The sequence below is a fragment of the Passer domesticus genome, chromosome 8 (genome assembly GCF_036417665.1).
Source record: "Passer domesticus isolate bPasDom1 chromosome 8, bPasDom1.hap1, whole genome shotgun sequence".
NCBI classification, from domain to species: Eukaryota; Metazoa; Chordata; class Aves; order Passeriformes; family Passeridae; genus Passer; species Passer domesticus.
In genome coordinates, this window is record NC_087481.1 from 33,402,806 (window position 1) to 33,423,800 (window position 20,995).

The following is a 20,995-nucleotide window of genomic DNA, read 5'->3' on the forward strand; positions in this document are numbered from 1 at the left end:
TGAACTGCTACAGAGACCAAAAGATACTCAGACAGTTTCTCATTTTTTTACTGGGATGTGTTTGTCATTTCTCAGGCACCAAACCTGCATGTGTTGTCAAATGTCACAGATCCATTTAGGCTGCAGACGCTAGACATGAAAAACTGCAAATGAAGCAGCTTCATGAAAAATGCTTGTGCAGATAAGATACTGCAATTCCGTGAAGGAAACATGGCAGTCCAGTCCACTGTTCAGTCAGTTTTGGGCTTTAAGCAATTTTTTAAGTGATTTCTGTGTACACATATAAAAGGCAGTTGCCCTGCAATTGGGGGTATCAATTACTCTTTGTTAGTTGCATCTTTCTTAGGGATTTTTCTCCAGCTGTTAATCCATTCTGCAGTACTTCACAGTCATTAACATTGTAAAAGCCATCTAAGATCATCAAGCCCAGCTTTTAACACACACTACCGTGGACTAAACCACATCCCCAAGAGCCACATTCACACAACCTTGAACACTTCCAGGGATGGTGATTTCACCACTTCCCTGAGTAGCCAGTTCCAATGCCTGATCCCATTTTCAGTGAAAAAAGTTTTCCTAACATCTAATCTACATCTTCCCTGGTGCTACTTCACTGGAAAAGAAATAAATTCTTTATTCAATATAAGCATTTGCATAAGCAGAAGCCAGGCTTTGCAGGTTTTAGTCGCAGGAAATTGTTTTTCATTGGGAATAAACTACAATATGGGTACCCTACAGTGTTCAGAGTTTGCTATTTTGCTTTGCTCTTTGCACAGCCTCTCGTTTTAAACTCAAGAGCCACTAGTGCAGATCCACACCAGCCACAGTAACTTACAGCTACTAAAGACAAGCTTTATTATCAGCTCCTGGCAGCATTTCATGTTTGGATCCTTCTTGCAGATGCTTTCAGAGTTTACAGTAATTACTATTAGAAAATCTCAATATTTGTCAGAAGGCCTGATTGCCAATTCCCACCAATACTGCTTCTTTCCAAAGCAAAGATGGATGCATGATTTCCAGATATTTTATGGGTCAGATCATCTGTGATGTTAAATCTGTTCTCATCAAATGCCATTGAATCATACTGCTCAGGATTCAGCTCCTTGTTTTCCTTTTTTCTGTTAATTTTTCTGAACCAGATACTATCACACCACAAATTTAACAGCAGAACTGTAACAGTAATCATACAGTGCTAGAGGACAGTGATTTTGTTTTTCTGGCACATAATATAAAGTTTCTTAGAAGAGGAACCTTTTCAGGCAAATATTTGACATCCAATTATTTAAATAGATTTATTCCTATTAAATGATGCTTCTGTAATTTTCTAAGGCAAAACAATGGGGGAGAAAGAGATCCAGAGAGAGAGAGAAAGAGAGAAAGAGAGAGAGAGAAACCAGGTTTGTTTTACAGGTTCCTTCCATATTTCAGATACTTTATTTTCATTGTTTATCCTTGTTTAACTCAAGAAGAAAAAGGTGAGCTATCCAGACTGATAGGTCCTAGCTTTAGGACATTCCTTTCAGAGCACAAGTTGCAGGCTCTCCACATTATAAATGAAATCTGAAATGAGTTAATGTGGCAGAAATGCATCCTTGAGGCTACTGTTGTCACAATATATGTACAGATACGCTAATATCATTCCATTAGATCTTTTTTCCCTGAGATGTTGTTATACAACCAAACTCAAATTTAGCCAGCTCTTATGCATTATACTCTTCCATGGTTACAAGGACAGTAAAGTATAATTCCTTGACAATTCCTCTCCAGATCAACAAGTTAATGAAATTTTAAATGTATTATAAGAAAATACTTATATTAAATATGTCTTTTTGATTCTGGGAAATAAACTGCCTTCCTAAGCACTTATAAAACCCTGCATCTTTAGGCAGTAACACAGTCTGCAATAATTTCTCAATGTTTTAATTAATTTTAACTTCTATTGATGAAGACTTTTAGCTGATACAGAAACACCATCTCATAGGAATAATTATTTAGCTGCTAAAGACATTAACTCATATTTGAAACTCTACTAAGCTTATTGCCTGGGTGCTTGAAAAGTTGAATTGTTGAAGCAGCATTGTTGAATTCAAATGACAAATGTCATTTCATTTCAAATGTCCTACTGCAGCTTCATTACCTTTTTACAAAACTAAGGGAACACACCTGCTACAGGAAATAATTACAGCTCTCACTTGAACTGCTGCTTCCCTTCTCACTATTTTATAAAGTGTTATTATGCTGTGGACCTTAAAAAGTTTTTTGAGTGTGCAGTGAAAAATGTGCATCATTAACATATCGACTGTTGAGAAATGTTATTGTCCTAGGTACATTTGACCCCTTTTATGTCCTGAACTCATACATTTCTTCATAAAACTGATATTTTTCATAGTCTTTGATGGTTGCTTTCAGTGAAGAAAGAAAATACAAGTTGTGTAACTTGGTACATTTTTGAAATTAATTTTTAATCTGAATAGTTTGTTTATGTATTAAAAGATAAGAAGCAGTTTACCATAATGGGTGGGGTAGCATAAACCTCTAGCAAACATAACATCGTTTAGCAAGTTTATTTGGCATAAAATTAAGTAAAAATAATTTTATATTCATTAGACAAGATTCACGCTTAGGATTGCTCTGAGTTGTGAAATAATGATCTGTTACGCTGTGCATTTATCAGCTACAAAACACTGCCACTCTCTCTCAAACCTTATTACCATATTTCTAAGCACCCTCATTTATCTGCTAAAGAAAAGCTCCTCACAGCTTTATTTGTTCCATTTTCTTGCTAATAGTCTACCTTTAATCTTCAAGCCTTTGGAAAAACAAGGCTTCTGCCTTCTGCACACATCTCTAGAAGCATCTGCCTCCTATGTACATGCACATTAACAATTGTCATGTGGGCCTTAGGTGCCTCTAATATGCAAGTGCCAAATTGCTGAACTTCTGTAAGATGATAACAATGTAGTTCCTTCTTTAAAATTATTTTCCAGCTCCAAAAGGTCACTCTACCTTATTTATTACTTTTTTTCTCCTTCAACTAACCAGACAATTTTCCAACCTTTCCAACATTAATGTTCTATTAATAGTAATATACCCAGCATATAATTTTTAATATAGAGTCTCAGTTATGATTTTCTGAGTTGATTTTCTTTCTGGCAATTTCCTTGTTAAATAAGAAATCTTATATAGGCCATACACCATGTTATTTAGGCCATGTATATTTACCATGGAAATTTAAAGGGACTCTCACATCTGTCAATACAAAGCAGAATTGCATTAATGCTCTTACAAGGTGAAGAGACCCTATTGAATACAGACTGACCTGTCCCTGCCCTTGTTCTTCTTTTCAAGGACCCTGTTCATAATTATTTATTAGCATGTCTTACTTTCTAGTTAAATATTATTATTACCACTCTGGCCAGCTCAGTATTACACACTGTTCTGTGGACAGCCCATATGCTTTGTGTTCTCAGGGGTGAATGTCCACAAAGATCTGTCCCTCTCCTTTCCCCTCCACTTTCTTCCAGCTAGATATTCCTCTAAATCTTGTGGGAACAGAATTTATCCCAGATTTGTATCTTTCTATCCAGTTGAGCTAAAATTGGATAGCAGCTTTTAAAATTATTGAAAAAAAGAATGACAGGGAGATATACATACACATACACACCCAGAGTACAAGCAATTATGGAAGAAGTCAGGTTAAAAGTTAAATTACATCAGCACAAACATTTGATTTTAAACCATGCAGAGTGAGATTAAACGCCAAAATGTAGGAAAGCATTTGAATTGCCATGGAGGTTACATGTAGTGTTGGTATTTTAAAATCTGACTCCTAAGAGAAGTCAGTGATTCATCCTTTATTTCTTGTGAGAAAATCAGAGGTCTGCATCATGTGACATTTCTGAACTGGCAGACCAACTTGTACTGAAGCTCCATTTGGTGCCATTAAGGAATCAACTGTGTTGAAGTTGTTAGCTTCTGAAATTCCCTTCTGTCAGTGAATTCTTGCTATTTATACTGTTTGGAAAGGAGGATAAGTTTTGTTGCAACAGAAGAAATGCCAAGCTGCAGCTTGTTCATTTTTTTTCTTTTGAATGGCAAGGGCTTTTCTTCAGAACTCCTGTACAGACAGCTTTGACCATGGTTTTTGTCATGTTTTTAACTTTGCATCTATTGCTTCCCTTAGCAGGAGAGGTGATAAAAGCTGTGTCTCTTCCTTTAAATCCCTTCTCCCAGCAGAGTTCTAACATGCAACAAGATAATAAGCAAATGGCAAAAATGGTTCTTAATTGTTTAAGCAACTATGAAATCGTCTTCTGCTTCCAGGGAGAAGAATTTAGTAATGAAAGTGTGCTGCATGGTATTCCTCTAAAAATAAACCTGACAAAACTGCTACAAGAAAGGTTTCCTTCCTCTAAAAGTCTACTGTTTAAAATAGTAGTTGGGCCATATTTCACAGAGAGCGGTTGCCCTCTTCCTCTTCCCAATCCTCAGTGAAGCCCATGGCACTCTTTGGTCAGGCCCTCCAGCTGTAGCCATCAGCATTTCAAGTGCTTCATCTGAGAGCTGGAGTTCCACTTCAATTAAAAGGAAAAGAGTGCCTTGACAGGTAATGCAGCCAAAGAATCCTGAGCACCACGATGTAATAGCATGAGTTCTCTCTCCTTCTCCATCTCCATGGCTATAGACAAAACATAAATGCCTGATGCAGACTGGTTTCACAGTCTCCTTACATTTAGCTAGATTCAAGTGAGTTTGATCCAGGTCTATGGCATTTTTCCATACTGAGGTGGTAGCAGTGCTAGTATTTTCTGGGAATTGCAAGGCTACATTTTTTCATCCCAGATTCACATAGCAGATGTGCTAGGCTTCTACAGATATAGCAACTGCACTATCAAAGTTATATCCAGAAATGATGAGTATAAACTATATCTAAATACAAAGGGTTTGCCTTTGTGATGGAATTAGACTAAATAACTCTGATAAATTATTTAATATATTTAATATTTTCTTTGTTTTTCTTTTAATGTTTAAATTATAGAAAAAATTCTTTTATTAGAGATAGTGAAAATTTTCCAATCCAGTAGATGGAGGTTGGATTCCAATCTCCTGTGCTTGATGGCACACTTCCTCCAATTAGTTGTACCTTTTCACATCTGTAACCACCGTTCCATTTCAAAGTTCTTGGTTTTGGTGGTACAGTTACACAAGTGGATGTGGTGAACTCAAAACAGCAGGAGACGTGTGAGGCAGAACATCAGTGATGCAAGAGCAACTTAGGTACCAGTGGGATCAGTACCAGCCCAGCCATCTGGAAATATGATCCTTTGTTTTGTAAATATGTCTCAAAATCAGTCTTGCTGTTGACACTTCATCTGACTAAGATAATACAGGGAGTTCATTTTTGGGAATATTTACCTGTGGCTGTTTGGAGGGTTCATGTGGTAAAATCTGCTCTTTAATTACTTTGCCACAAATACTTGTTCCAATGAAATGCCCACTGGTAGTTCATAAAATATGTCGTTACTGCTCAATCTTGCATGCATTCAGATGAAAACTGTGCAAATGCCAGCAAAAAAGTCAAGCAAATTGAATCCAAACTCCATATCAAATAAATTCAGCTCTTGATTGCTTTTGAAGAAAGTATTAAATGGTAAACTTCAAGCTGTCATTTTAGAAACCTCTAACAAACCCGTGTGTAAGGAAGTTAAAAAAAAACCCCATATTTTTAAAGTCTTAAATACTAATTTTTGGAGTAAATTTTGTTTTCTATTAGAGCAGCTATTCATTTTTTCCCATATTTTTCACATCAAACACAAGAGTTGGAGCAATGGTGCAAATTTTTCACCCCAACATAGTCATATTCTAATGGGATTTCTACCCCCACAAGTACTAGCACAGGAGTGCCACAGTAGCTCAGCTGCAGGGACTGATACAGGAAGTTTCACTGTGCAGCAGCTGCTCCAGGTATGTGCTGTGGACCTGCTACAAAACATGGTGGATCAATCTTTTTATAGGGAGAAACAGGAACACTGATTTCAGATACAGCGAGGCAGAGTTTGCTTGGCCTAATTATTTTATGTTTGTTTGATATTTTTGAACTTTGTTTTGGAAGTTTATTCTCTACTTACCTTTCCCCATCTGTAACTGCCTCTTAAATGAATCTTTTTCTATTATCAAATCTGGATGACTGACTTTGTTTCCCTTGCTGAGGAAGCAAAGTCCCCATTATCTGTCCAAATAATTAACTCTGGGTATCTCTTCGTGTTGCCTCTGTTGGGCAGGACCCTGGCTATTACTGCAAAAGAAGAAGGCTCAGCACCACATTAGGCTAAAAATGATTTATGAGCAGATGTAAAAGCTACAGACCTCACCAAGAAAAAAGGTAACAAATGTCAGATGAGCTCTGAAATGTTCCATGCTCTTTCAGCTGAGGTTCTGGTAGAGCAGCTAAACATACTCCAGTGTGTATAGTCCTTGTAAGCACTGATTGCTGATTCCAGAGGCTCGTGGCACTGAAGCTTAACCCAATGAACACTGAGAGTGTTTATCAACACTGCTGAGTGCTGCTGTAGTACTGAATAAACACGATCAAGGGAAGGGTTGGAAGGGAGAAGAGAATTTGGCTGCTGATGATAATTCCTAGTTGTGAAGCAATTATTTAGATAGCAGATTTTAGTCTGAGAATAAAGAGTTTAGTAAGTGCTGGATTTGCATAATAGTAATACATGTCACTTTAAATTTCCTCCTGGCGTTTTCATGCATTTTTTAAATGACTCCTAATTATAAATGTTAGACAAGTCTCACATAATGTGAATTTACTTGTATGTACATTTGCATTATCCTCATTTTTAAGTGTCCTGATGATTAACATTAGTAGCCAAGCTATTACGTTAACTGCAGGAGTATACTGGACACCATCTTTTAGAAATTAAATGTTATGCACATTAAATGTGGAGACAACACTAAAAATTCACCCCTAATCAACTGTACAAAAAAAAAACAAACAAAACAACAAAAAAACCCCTTAAAGCGAAATCAGAATTAAAAGCGAAATCAGGATTAAGTATGGTACTTGACATACTTAATTTAAATATGAAAACAAAGCATTTTTTAAAAAAGCCAAAACCCATCACATTGATTTTTGATACTGTAAATTGAGAAAAGGCTTTTCAAATAAGCTACTGAAAGGAAATTTACAGAAACTCACTCTCTCATATGAATCTTTAGACTACAACATTCTATTTTTCAGGTGTTGTGTGACAAATATGAATGACATTAAATTTCTTTGAGCACTAGTGTGACTATCCTGAGCTAGACCATTCCCCAAAGTGAGTCACTGCTGCCATCTGGAAGTCAATGAATTGAATTAAGATGTTTATATCTTGCGTGAAGACTAAAAAAAAAGCATGGCAAAAGTTGTAAATGTAACCTGAGGTGAGAGAATATGAAAAAATTGATCCCATCCAAGAGAAAACCGTGGATTCCACATTACAAAATTTACTAAACTGTTGTACAGAGTGCACAATTTACTATAATCAGAATATGTATTCATTGAAATGGTTTGATTGATTTGATTTTTTTGTTGTATTTCACCAGAGTGACTTATCTTTATCCTGAGCTCTACTCTTGAAATCTCTCAATTAATATTAATTATCTTTCAACCCATCCAGTAGAAACTTCACTATGTGAAGGCTCCCTTATGGAGAAATCATATTTTCCATTTTCTGAGGACAGAAAAACAACAAAAACAACAAAAATCACATTTACTTGCATGCAGATAATGAAGAAAAAAGTTGCATGGAGTCTACTGGCATCTGTCAAACAAGAAGAAATATTTCCCACCATCTGCAGCATTGAATTTTCCTTGATAAATCCAATGATAGAGTGTTTTAGTCAGAAAGCAGCCTCAGAAAAAATGCATTAACATATGGTTAGTATTGCACTTGCATATCCAGCTGCCTGATCCAATTATCCTAATTTAAAAGAAGAAGAATAATTTATGTTTTCTAGTGAACGCCATGTAGAAACTGTGCCTACATTGTGTCTTCTAATAATTTACGCAGAAGGTTTGGACAATCCGGTGGAATAAATCTCACAGATTTAAATCTCACACCTGCACCATTTCCTACCCCTGGCCCTGAATGTCTGTGTCAGTGTCAGATGAGCAGGGCCTGGCAACCTTTCTGACTGGGAGCTGCAGCAGCAGCAGTATTCCAGGCAGATGTCATTTTTCTTTGTGTGTGTTTTGGGGTTTTTTTTCTAATTAACATTTTTGCATGGCTAATTAAATATATTAACAGACCTATTTCATTGCTCAGTAAATAAGAGTTCATTAAAACCACATTATTGAATACTTAACAACAGCACAATAAAAACATTATTGAATACTTAACAACAACAACGCAATAAAAAGTATAGAAAGGGTAAGTTAATGATCATATTTGTACTAATATCAGTATGAGAATGCTCATTAATATTATTTATTTTAGATTGCCTCAGTAAACATTATTATTTGCTACACATTATTAACAAGTTTTAATGATCTTTTATTTATTCAGTGAACAATGAAAACTGATGATGTTCAAGGCTTTGCAGCTTGTTATAAGGTTGTATTTGCACACAAGAACAATTAACACACCAGCACGCAAGAGATTTTATTGATAGCACAAAGACAATCTTAGGAAATTACCCATGACCAGCTCTGAAGCAGATAAAAACAGTTTGAGCTCTGTCAAAGGAGAACAGGGGCCTTGCTGACACTGAGGTTTGGGACTGAGCCCTCAGGGAGAGTGTGCTCACCCAAAGGCACACTGCACGGCTTCCCTGAGCAGAAGCAGTCTGATCACTGATAACAGCCTTGCATGGGCCTCTTCACTTCAATTTTGGACATGAACCTGTTTCCCCTGGAGTTGCAGGAAGTTGTTTGGTTTTTTTTTTCAGTTTTGGGAGAATCAGATTTTCCCCTCAAGCTGGTATGCAATTTAACAGCTCACACACAAAACACCCAGGCACTTCCAACTCAGTTCTTCAGACTCTTTGTCTTACTCCTTTAGCTAACTTCATCAATATTATTTATTCATTATGGCTTGTATGGAACCAAAGCCCAGTGATTCATTAGCCTCACAAGAAGATACATGTAAATTATTTAGTCATCCAAAATCCAATTGCTGCCTTGTATAGTTCACTCTCTCAAGGTTAGTGGAACAGTAGAAAACTCAGTGTATTTTGCATGTCACTGGCTGTTTCTTACAAAGGTATTTGTTTGTGTGCTGAACAGAGAGTGAAGAAACACACTTGTGAATATAAATTATATTTACTGAAGAGATTGTTCTGTCTTCTGATGTGCTACCAAAATAACTACAGACTTCCACACAGAGAGATGACATAGCACAGTGTGTTCTGTAAGTCGCTTCTAATTCCCATCAACTCCAGAACTGCTTTAGAAATTGCTGGGGTGAGTTAAGTTTCCAGCTATAACAGTTTTTTGTAATTTCCTGAGACACCTGCATGGCTGCTCATGAGAAATCTGTTGTAAGAAGCAATAACCTGAGTAAAAATAATATAAATATTATAAAAAGCAGGAAAAAAATGATGTAAATGAAAACAGCAAGGTTAAGTCTCTCAACAAAAGGAGTGAACAGCATTCACTACCACCGAGCTCTGAAAGGTGCTAACTTAATAGTTTGGATTAAACACAAGAGCACAAAATTTAGAAATATGTCTTTAAACTCTAGCAGACTTTTATTTTCACACAGCAAAGAGAGGTTTGCTGCTTTTAATCAGAACTAAGACCTTTTTTGTCCACAATGACCTCTATTTTCAGGTGTCTCTGCTTCACTTACTGTCAGAACACTTGTGATGTGACACAAGTTCTGCCTCTGAGGGCTTGCTCTACAGGCACTGGTTTATTCATGGGGAGTGAATCTATCCCTGGAGTGCTTGACTTCTGCACTGAAAGAACACTTAAGGGTTTTGTTTGTTTGTAAATAATCTCGATATAGTTTCAAAATGAATGTGAACTTGATACTTGTGTTTGTCAAACATGTAGGAAAAGTTTGTGTCACTGAGAATCAGAAGCCTGAAATAGTGGGTGTGAGACACAGGAACACCGTTTAGCTATCAATAAGCAGCCAATTGGATAACAAAGCACACATTTGACAATACACAGGAAGAGACAAAGTTATGAACATCAATTATTTCCGTTGGTATGGCAGTGCAAAGCATCTCACTCCTCCTGCATGAGTGTTCTGTGGAACCCCATGTGCTCTGGCCTGCCTGTGTGTAGCTGTGCCTTTGTGCTCGTGGGAAAAGCATTCCTCCTGAGACCTTGAGCTCCTTCTGTACTTATCCCCATCCTTTCTCCAGGGAAAATATACTGATCACACTAATGCTTGTGCATAACATTGGCCCTTTAAAGACTTGCACAAATGAAAACATTAGAAATAAGGCATGGTCAAGAGGGATGAAGTTATTCCAAGAGAATGAAACTTAAATGGGAACTTCAGGATGTCATTTGCACATCCAAATTCAAAGTTACTTACAGAGAATCCTACACTACCAAAATGAACAAATGATACGTAAGTAAGGAATTCTTAATGGAGAAAATAGCCATAGTAAAAAGTTGAAAACATACCCCAGACTAAACAAATTCTCACTCAATTTGAAAGTACAATAAAGAATTATTTCACTGAAATGAGAATATATTTGAAAACTACTTGACAACAGGAAGCAAGACTATATCAATGACATTTATTGACCATAAGGACTTAGCTCCTCTCAGAAATAAAGGCATTTAATAATGTCCTTAAAGGAGTTTATTACTTCCTGAGATTATCAGGACGCCAGAGTCAGGCATTGAGATTCTAGAAATTTCATAAGAAGTACTGTGTTATAGGAAGTCTTGGTGTTCTGGGATGTATATACAATATCAGAAGAACTGGCTTCCTAAAGAATGCAAGGCTGCAGCCAGGTTTCCTTTGCTATGAGGCAGACACAATGGACTGTAATACATTTATTTTGTCAGGCCTCTTCAGAGAACACTTGCCATCATACCTCTGGAGAAACCAGTACTGCCCTTTCCCAAATCCATAAAGAACACTTGGATTCTTTATAGAAATGTAATTATTCTTTTAAAACTCTTTACAGAAAATGGTCGCCAGCAGGAAGAAATTAGATAATGTCACTATAGCTCCTTGAAATGTGGATTTAAAAATAGGGTCTGTGGAAGAATCAGACATGTAAACATCCAGAGTGCAGAAGTGTAGGAGGGATAGGAGGGGTTTGCAGAGTGTTTCTTTTTAATTAGTAAGGAAACTGAGTGGTAAATCCACTTTAAAATAAGCTGTCTCTTGGACAAAGCAGAAGATATACATGGTCATTGCCCAAAAGTTTCAAACATCTCCAATTTCTTTATTCCCAGGGCTTTCTAGAGAGATATGAAGTCTGGGTTGCTGCAGGAATTTACAGCAATCTAGGCCAGTCCTTTGGCAGCACCCAAGACTCTGTATTAAACTAGCATCTGACATAATTTTCCCAGCACACAGGTAGTGGATGGATTCCCTTCATTTTCCAGGCCCAGTAACTGCTTCTGTGCACTGTGCTGCTGTTACCTGGTGATGCTACAACAAGACTATGCCCTCGACAGCTTTTACTTTAAACTTTATTAAGGCTTGCAAGCCTGCATAAAGACAGGTTATATTTACTTCTCTAACTGAAACTGGCAGCTCTTGTTGATATAACACAGAGACAGAACCACTCTGGGTCAATTCAATTCACTCAGTGTTTGAAAAAGACTGTTGAACTTCATTTCACTGTAGACAGCACTCTTTTTTTTAACCCTCCAAATTGTCTTTACTTTCCTACCTTGCATTCTTCTATTTGGGAAACAATTAATATTCCCACATTTACTGTTAATTAACATTCATTTCATTTTTAGTTAAGTATATATTTAAAGTTAAGCAGTAGATACGTAAATTTCAGAACCAGGGCCAACATTTTTTCCAGACAAATAAAAAACTCTACAAATCAATACATAATCAACAAAGGTAATTTTAATTATTTAAATTTTAAATAGTTATTTTAAAAGTACCATTAAATAGGTGCCATCAAAACAATATTATGCAGGTGAACTTTTCTGGTGCCTTTGTTTAGGAAATTTCCATCAACTAAAAAGAATAGTAATTTCAACATAGGCAAAGGAGAACAGTCATTAAGTGAGTGCTAATGAATTTCTCCTTTATTAAAATATTGTCATACTAGAAACTGTGATCTCAGCTCATTATAGCAGTAGTTGTGTTTACTCACTTATTTACTCAGCAATAGCTAAGGTACTTATTGGAATTACTTCAATACACAGCAGAATGGAGTTGAATGGCAGCAAAGAGGACAGTGAAGAGCTTGCAAATTTAATTTGCTAACTACATCCAAAGTATCCAAAAATAAACAGCTGGTTTCTTAAATTTACTATGGTTTACAGATGCAAATATACCATGGCTCAGGACCTCTGCCCTCACCATTCTATGTTCTGTGACAGTGAGCACTTCTCTCCCTGGTTTGGGTTTTTCTCTACTGCCCTGGCAGCAGTGGCAATGCCCAGGTATCCACACAACTTGAGTACTAATTCCTCCATCCTCTACTACCATTCTTGAGGGCAGATAATAGCCAGTGACAGAAGGAAAAGATTGCTGAATCAACAGTGAAATTTTTAGATTTTTCAGACTGTAAAAAAGATGAAAAGAGTAACTTCCAGTGCTCTTTTTAAGGTACTGTGGATATTTTGAGAATTACGGCTGACAGTGTACTGAGCATCAGCAGTGCTCTCTATAAAACTGGCCCTGAAAGTGAGTGTAGAACTCTGCAACTAAATGGATATTGCTCCATGTGTGCTCCTGCAGAGTCACCTGTACAAAACACAGAGTGGAGTTTTTAGTGCTGCATTGGCACTGAGATCTGTGCACCATGCAACAGGGAGGATAAAAACCATAGCACTTGTCCTACAAGTCCTCTCCTAAAAATGAACAGCAAAATTGATGTCTACGAGACTCAAGTGGGACAACACAACACAATTAAGCTCAATTTTCACATTTTATTCTGAAGAGTACTGTTTTCAAATAGAGCAAAATCTGGCTTATTCAGCATCTAAAAGTGCACTGCAACTGAAATCCTACAGTCATCTACACGTCCTTAAAATTAGTACTGTATATACAAGGGAAATTTTGCATTAAACAGCATTTTATAAGATATTTGTACAAAGTTAGATAAAAAAGTTACATAAAACAGACCTAATACAGCCAAATCTATGGTCAACTGCTACCTGGGATCACTTCTGGGAGAAAATGTTGCCAATTTCATCTACAAATATACAACTACAATTCACTGGAAGTCCATAGATTAAATTCCTTAGGGAGTTAAGGCCAACATTTTACAAATAAAAAAAATTTAACAAAGGTCATGACCTAATTTAGAAAGGATCTTTAATACCCACTAGAGCATCAGGAACAGAAAGCAACAATATCTTTGAAAGGCTGCTCTGCACCTCCAATTATTGTTTTATATTTGTCGCACTTGTAGATGATGAAGACATGCATTATTGATGAAGTGTGGGCAATTTTTCCTGAGCTGTTTTTCAGCTATCTTTGAATTCCAGCCTCCTTAAGAGTGCCAGCATGGAATGCACTGTGTAAGGGGGATGAAGGCTTGAACAATATCTCAAAAAACTATGTGCTTGAGGGTGCTTCCTCAGTACTGTGTATTAGCTGGAAAGTTTTAAATAAAATTCCTTTTGACCTACATGTTATTATCAAGGATCACATCTTCTGCAAGCAGATTGTCAAAAATGCAAAATGTGAGTTCTTCACACTAACCTTCTATGGAGTCTTTCTAAAAATAAAATTAGCTAAAAGGACAAGTTAGAAATCGTGTTAATATTAATTGTAGCAGATGGAATTTTGAGGGGAAGCAGAAAGGCTAATTTTAATTTCTTACTTAAAAATAGAGCTGTACCAGCTGCAAGTTATTCCCAGCCAACTTGTACTTCACTGAAACTGAAAAAAAGACCGTCAAGCTCATGGGCAGCCAACATCCTTGCTCACAAATCTAGAGGCAGCAGTATAGGACTTCTGAACTTGTGATGCATTGCACACAAACCCTTCTCCCAGAACATGATGGCTGTGTTAAACTGTGTCAAATCTTAGAGAGATTTATTCTGAGGATAAGAATTTATAGCACTTGTCACCACAGGTGATATTGCCAAAGCTGTGCAGAATATCGGCAATTAGCCTACTCTGTAGTCATATCTGTGAGCAGAAAATGTGCTTGTTACCCAATACAGGTCTGCTTGGTATAAATAATTCTAGCACTTATAAGTGCTGATTTACTTTAGAAACATGGAGCCTGACCTGGCTTCAAATTCTTCACACTTCTGAGGGATTTGAAGATGCTCTTTGGTTCCTCACTTAGCTGTTTTTACCAGATTAATTGATGTATTATCATTTCTGGGGGAAAATCTTCTTTTGCCTTTTAAATTTCTAGATATACACACATCAGCAGTAGCTTCCTCATCAGAGACAAGCCTTTGATGCTGAAGTACATTTCACTCCTAGGAGTGATTTGTGGTATCCATTCCAACTCAGGTACCTCTTCTGAAGTTTGTGTAACCCTGTGCTATTCAGGAGTCAGTTTTGACATTTCCCCCACTAAGTTATAGGGTGTCTCACCTCTCTGAAGACTCAAATGCCATTTTAGCAGATCAGGTGCCACCTCCAGTAGCTGACTAGCCCACTAACTTATGGCTCAATGTCGTTAAACTTCCCCCACATGGTGACTCAGTTCGTGTAAAGCATCTCTAGTTAAAGAATCTCATATTGTACATCTGCTCATAAATTGATTAAAAATGCTTCAAAGAGACTCATTCAATGGATTAATGCATGCAGGTCATTACTGGCTGTTAACTGAGATCTGAACTGATGGAAATTAATTGCTTCAGGATTAAATTAGCTGTGCAAAGGGATTCTCACAACTTTTGAAGGAAAATGCAAAAGCACCACCATCTCCTCATCTCCAAAGTCTGCTTTGAACTTCTCTACTCTTTTTAGAAGGCCTTGTAGACAAAATATGTTCCTACTCTAAATCTTGTTGCACCAACTGGTGTTGGGCATTTCCAGACACTGCAACTTACCTGTATCAGTTTCAGGTTTTATTCGTAGGTGAACCACATTCAATGTAGTCTGACTATGCTGCCAAGAGAGATGTCCTTTCTTCAGGAAGAAGACAGGTTAATGTCATTTTATCTACATTACAAAATGCAAATTTCTCAGTTTATCTGGTTATATATATGATCCAACTAAGTAGGGAGTCTTTACAGCAGTGTCAGCAATTTTATTGTAACGAAGAACTCTCATTTGAGTGCTGCCCACAGGATTTCATGGGTTAAGCATTGTTTTCTGTGTACATTATAGAATTCCTTGCTATCTCATGTTGCAACCTTAAAATCCAATTATTATCAACTATTTAACACTTCTTCTCTAGGGTTATTTGAAGCCAGCTTTTAAAAATAAAAAGATGGTTAAAGAGGTGGGTAAGATCAAGACAGGTGTAATAGCACTACAGACTCATGTCTCAGCCCCATACCAGTTTTGTATAATACTGCTTTTTATCTATACTTGCAGTATTACACTGGTTGAAACAGAGTTAACTAATTTAATAAGTATCTGGTTATGTCCAAAATAACTGGTGGGAGGTGCGAGGGGAGAGAAGAAGTTGAAAAAATATATAATATCTAATAATATATAAATATTTAAACATATTTAAAATACTCTGCTCTGTTTTCCCTTAAAAATTTTAAGTTTATTGACTTTAAGTTCTTTATTAATTCAAGATGAGATCAGAATAACTTAGATCTCCTTAAATTTTGAAGTAAAACAAAATCTGACTTCAAAATGGCACATGGCAAATTCAGGCTGACACTAATCACTATGGACAGGGAGCTTTCTTTTAGCTTTACATTCATATCCTTACTAAAGCATCAGGAGATGAGCTAAGAAAGCAGCCTATTCTTACTGCAAAACCCAGAAGAGCATAAATGTTCTGACAATAAAGCCCTTTTTAACACAGAAAATATAAACAGAGTTTCCCTAATCCTTGTCAAAGAAAAAATAATGGCAAGTGCTTAGAGTGAACCAAATATTTGCATAATTTCATTAAACTGGCAGATACTTTTTCTAAAATTCCATTTAGCTATCATTCATTGGAGGTGAAATACATTAAGCACTTGTGGAAGAGGGTTTAGCCACTAAATCTAAAAACTAGGTTAAATTGCAGAGAACCCGCTTTTTGTAGCATATGGTAGGGGTATGCAGCAGGTTAAATGTAAGCCCTGGATCCTCAAATGACCACGAGGACATAGCCTTGGAACTATAACAAGATTAAGAATTGTTTATTCATTTTTCTCTCCCTCTCCCCTGACGTATACATATAAATATATATTTCTCATATATAGATACATGTATGTACATCACTTAAGCGATGTGTGATGTGAAGTCTGCTGGGTCTTCCCTTTATTGCTGCACAGCACAGGCATTCTTCCAGGTTCTATCATGTGTGACCTTTCAAAAGTTTTATTTAGAGATTTTTATTCTTATTACCTTTAAAGAGCAGCTCTTCAATGGCCAGAATGTATTGGCTAGTATAAATTTATTATCACAATTATGCTAGGCTAATGTAGCTTGGATGATTTTCCATTTCACTCCTGATGTGCCAATCTTTCTCCTAATCAGGGAAATGTATCTGGCTACAGGTATCTTCTAGACAATGAATTAATTTCTCACAAGACAAACAAATCACAACAAAATTAATGTAACATTTCCTTAGAACTTTGGCTCTTTTTACCTGTTATAAAAATCTTTCTGGGTTCTTTAAAAAGTGAGACAGAGATGTACAATCATATCTTGAACTAAACCTAACTGTTATTGAACAGTGCAAGTCACCTCTCACCACTGGCTTTTACAATTTCAGCATCTGGCAAAACTAATCAATGCTTTTTTTCTTCTTTAGTAAGAAATTAAGTACTTACAGAGTGTGATTGCACATCTGTTGTGGAAGACATTAAAAATAGTTGAGATTAATAGTCCACAAAAAGCACCATCTCACTCCACTGTTTAGGAAAAGTTCTGACTGCTGGACTAGCCATGTACTTCTAAAAATCAAAGTAAATAATGAGATTTGTATCCACTTTGTCATTAAGGCTAAATTAACATCGCATCATAACCTCAAAATTAATGGGATATAACTCTCACTGGCATGTGTAAAAATGCTGTGCTAATAGTGTATACAGACAATTTGACAATCAAAGGATTAGGATTTGAAGACAATTTAAATCCATTTCTGTTTGCTTATGAGAAAAGTGTGCTATAATTTATTTTGCCTAGTTTGACAACTATTTAAATGATTTAAATATTTCCTCTGTGAAAATTTTATAGAGAATTTCAAAATCTCACATTTGTCCAAATGTCTCTAAAACAGGCCAAGGAAATTTTTCATGGAATCCTGCACCTACTGTGATGGCTTTAATGCCTTTGCCCTAAACTTTAATCTGCAATGGACAGAGCCAATCCACAGTATTATTTAAAAAGTAGTTTTCTGCACAGCTCAAGAAGAGACTACATCATAAATAAAAAAGAATCAGTGATGACTGCATTGAGCAATATTGCCAAATTTGAGGAGAAAGTGTGAAAGGCAAAATTTGATTATGACATGATAAATGTAATTATAAAAATACTCAAGTGTGATACATTGTAGACAAATCAGGAAACAAACTCAAGGTGGGGAAAATAAAACAGTGCTATGAAACTTTCTATCACAAGATGTCATTGAGACAAGTGGTTTAAGAGATGTCAAAGGAAAGATGAGACTGCAGTCAAGCACTTCCTAGAGAATACAGAACTATTACACACTTTACTTTCGGAGTTAGGTCATGACATGAATTTTGCCTCAGGTCAGGAAGTGTTATTCGTCTCATATAATAACCCTGCGTAGTTCAAGACTTTATAAAGGCTTCACTTTTTTTTTTTTTTTTTCTTTCCTAAGGGATGCATTTCCCACTGTGGGACACCAGGATGCTTGACTGCATTGACAATTGCTCTAATCTAATCCAATTGTGTCTATAGCATACCTAGTAATAAGATCTGCTATTATGCCATTTCCTCTGTTACAGGGAAGATCATGCATTATAGGCATCCATTTATAGCTCCTGAACATGCCTGGCTTCTTGCTGGCTAATCTTATCAATATTTTCATCTTGCAGTATGTATATTATATTCTAGTCAGCAGCACCGTGTGGGTTTTTTCTTTATTATTTTATTCTCAGCTTCTATTTAATTTTCCAAAGTCTTGAATTCCTCAAAGTTGCTTTTTTTATTTTTTTATTTTTTCCTCTAGAAACTGTAAAAGTCCAGCCCTGGGGCAGATGCATTTTTTAACATTGCCTTTAAGTGCCATAGCAGGTAACATCTGTCCTAACTCACTGGATTATAAAATGATGTGATCTAAGCAGACATCTGACAAGTTAACAATGGATGCCACAAGGGAATTGCCACAAGTCTATAAAATGCACAATGCTTTTCAAGAATGGCTATCCCCTGCCTGCTTCCTAAAAAATTAACCAACTGTATCAACCAGTTCCTGTTATTTTAAGAATTACCTTTGTTCTTATTGCTTTTCCCTGCAAGACACCTGCCTTGTGCCCAAAGTAGTGAGACCATCAATGGAAAATGTTTGGAAATGGCAGTAGAACATTGTACTTTGAATGTTCGCTCTAAAATTACCCAAAGCGATGTAAATTTAAAGAACAAGTAAAATTAGCCAAAGTTTCGAAATTGTTTTTCTATAACTAATCTTGTTAAAATCTTTGTTACTCCAGCTACCTCTAGATCTTTCAAGGGTTCTCGCTATATGGAAATATACCAATTTTATTCCAGCGTATCTGCAAGAAGCTACAATGCTGAAACAAATGCTCTCATAAATACTGTTCAAAAAGACATTTTACAGACACTGCTTCTGCATAGCCATAACTTTGTTATTTAAACAGCAGAGAAGCAACCAAATATTATGCAGAAATGGAATTTGCATTGGCAAGCCAAGTACTAGCCCAATACAGTGATAAGAATGTAATCTTTGTTTAATTTGTTGCACAAGATTCCAACATATTTAAAATTTTATAAAGTTGGAATTTAAAGGCATCTGTTACTATTAGTGTTTCATTTTCTTTTCAAGTGTGACATGAAATGATTGAAGAATAAGTAGGGAGAGTTCAGTATGAAATAGCAGTAGCTCCTAACATGCTAGAAGTAAGCATTTCCTAAAAATTGCCACGTAATCTCAAAGGAATCTTTTAGAAAGTGTCACTATAATTTGATAGGGTTTTTTTGTTGTTTTTAGTGAAAACGTCACATTAATATAAATTGATATGACACTGTAAACCTACAGAAAAACACACACACACCTCTCCTTTGATGCTGTAAACCTACAGAAAAACATGTACCTCTCATTCTGTGTCACCCTAAAAATGGGATTTCAGTGAAGCCAGGACCTATGAAGATACTGAGATGTTGCATTTGAAGAGCAGCTAGGGAGGAGAAAATGTCCTCTCAACCCCTCTGCCTTTGTGTCCCCTCATCACTCACACTGCACTGGGAGATCCATCTTGCATTCCACTGAGAAGCATTGGAGACAGGGGATGAAGTTCATCCTGGAGCTTTTGGAAATTTTTAGCCAGCAGGCACTCTGGTGAGGTGACTCACAGGAAGCACACAATGTATGTAATGACCTTTACTCTCAGATGTCTCTTGCAGGTTCAGCCCCCCCACCCCAAGTCTCTAAGAAGCCTCAGGTGGTGTCTGGTTTAGTACCTAATAAGAACTCTAAATCAGACTATATGGGCATCAAAAAATGTTAGAAAATAAAGTACTAATAAAAGGAGAGCTGGATAAAAGGAGAGTTGGATCTGTTTCTCGTGATCAAACTGCTGGATGCCATATTCCAACCAATGCAGCTGGCTTCAGATTAGATTTTTTTTCCTCGATAGTGTTATATTTAAAAAAAAAAAATATTTAAACAGCATATATTGTACAGAATATTATGTGAACTTCTTGTGAACTTCTGTGAGGTTTTCTCAGCCTCCATCAAGAATTCTAGTTTATAGGAGAGGAAAGGGAGTTAATTTAGTTGTTAATTTTGGAGGTCATGTAGCTAGATCATTTGTATACTTTATTGCAGCCTGCACTGTATGGCATTTCTTCTTCACAGCTGTATCCCTTGAAATTCTGCAAATCACTGCTCAAAGAGAAATCCTTTCAACATGGGGAAGCATCTGACTTACCAGAGCAGTTCAAAATAGAAATATTGTGACTTATTATGTCACCAGTCACCTGGTGAATATTGCCCATAGCTACCACACACACTAAATAAACTCTACACAAATAATTGTACCCACAACTATGTGAGAGTTGATCGAGTCTTTGGGTTTGCCATTTGGGACACCACGTTCCTGTGCAGTTGTTTTTTCCTAGTGTTGTTCCTTGGCAGTGTAAGGTCAGGAACATATTTTGTTTTGTTTGTGACAGCTGATTACCTCATTTTATGCTTTCTATAATTTCCAGGTCTTAAGCAGAACCAATTCCTTTTGACCACTCATGGATTTTACTACTTTTGCCTCAGAGACCCTTCAGATCACCTCCATCCTACTTGCTGTGGTCTTCAAATTGCCTCCATGCAGTTTACACTGAACTGAAACTCAGCTTAAAAGCATCACTTGCATTTCATCTTTGTTCCAGCCCCCACTTTTAAACCCAGTTTCTCAGTTGCTAAATTGTATTACTGGCCTGCTCTTTGGGCCTGTGACACTGTCAGATAATGGTGCTTTCCATGAACTATGGAAACCTTATTTGTAACTTAACAATGATAACATTGTGAAAGTCAATTTCCCAGGGGAAAATTGAATCCG

The 20,995-nt window shown here is 36.6% G+C and overlaps 1 protein-coding gene across 1 annotated transcript in view; it reads right to left on the bottom strand.

Moving 5' to 3' along the window:
• NRG3 (neuregulin 3) overlaps nucleotides 1–20,995 on the bottom strand; it is a 695,884-nt gene that overhangs the window by 531,578 nt on the left and 143,311 nt on the right. The window lies entirely within an intron of this gene.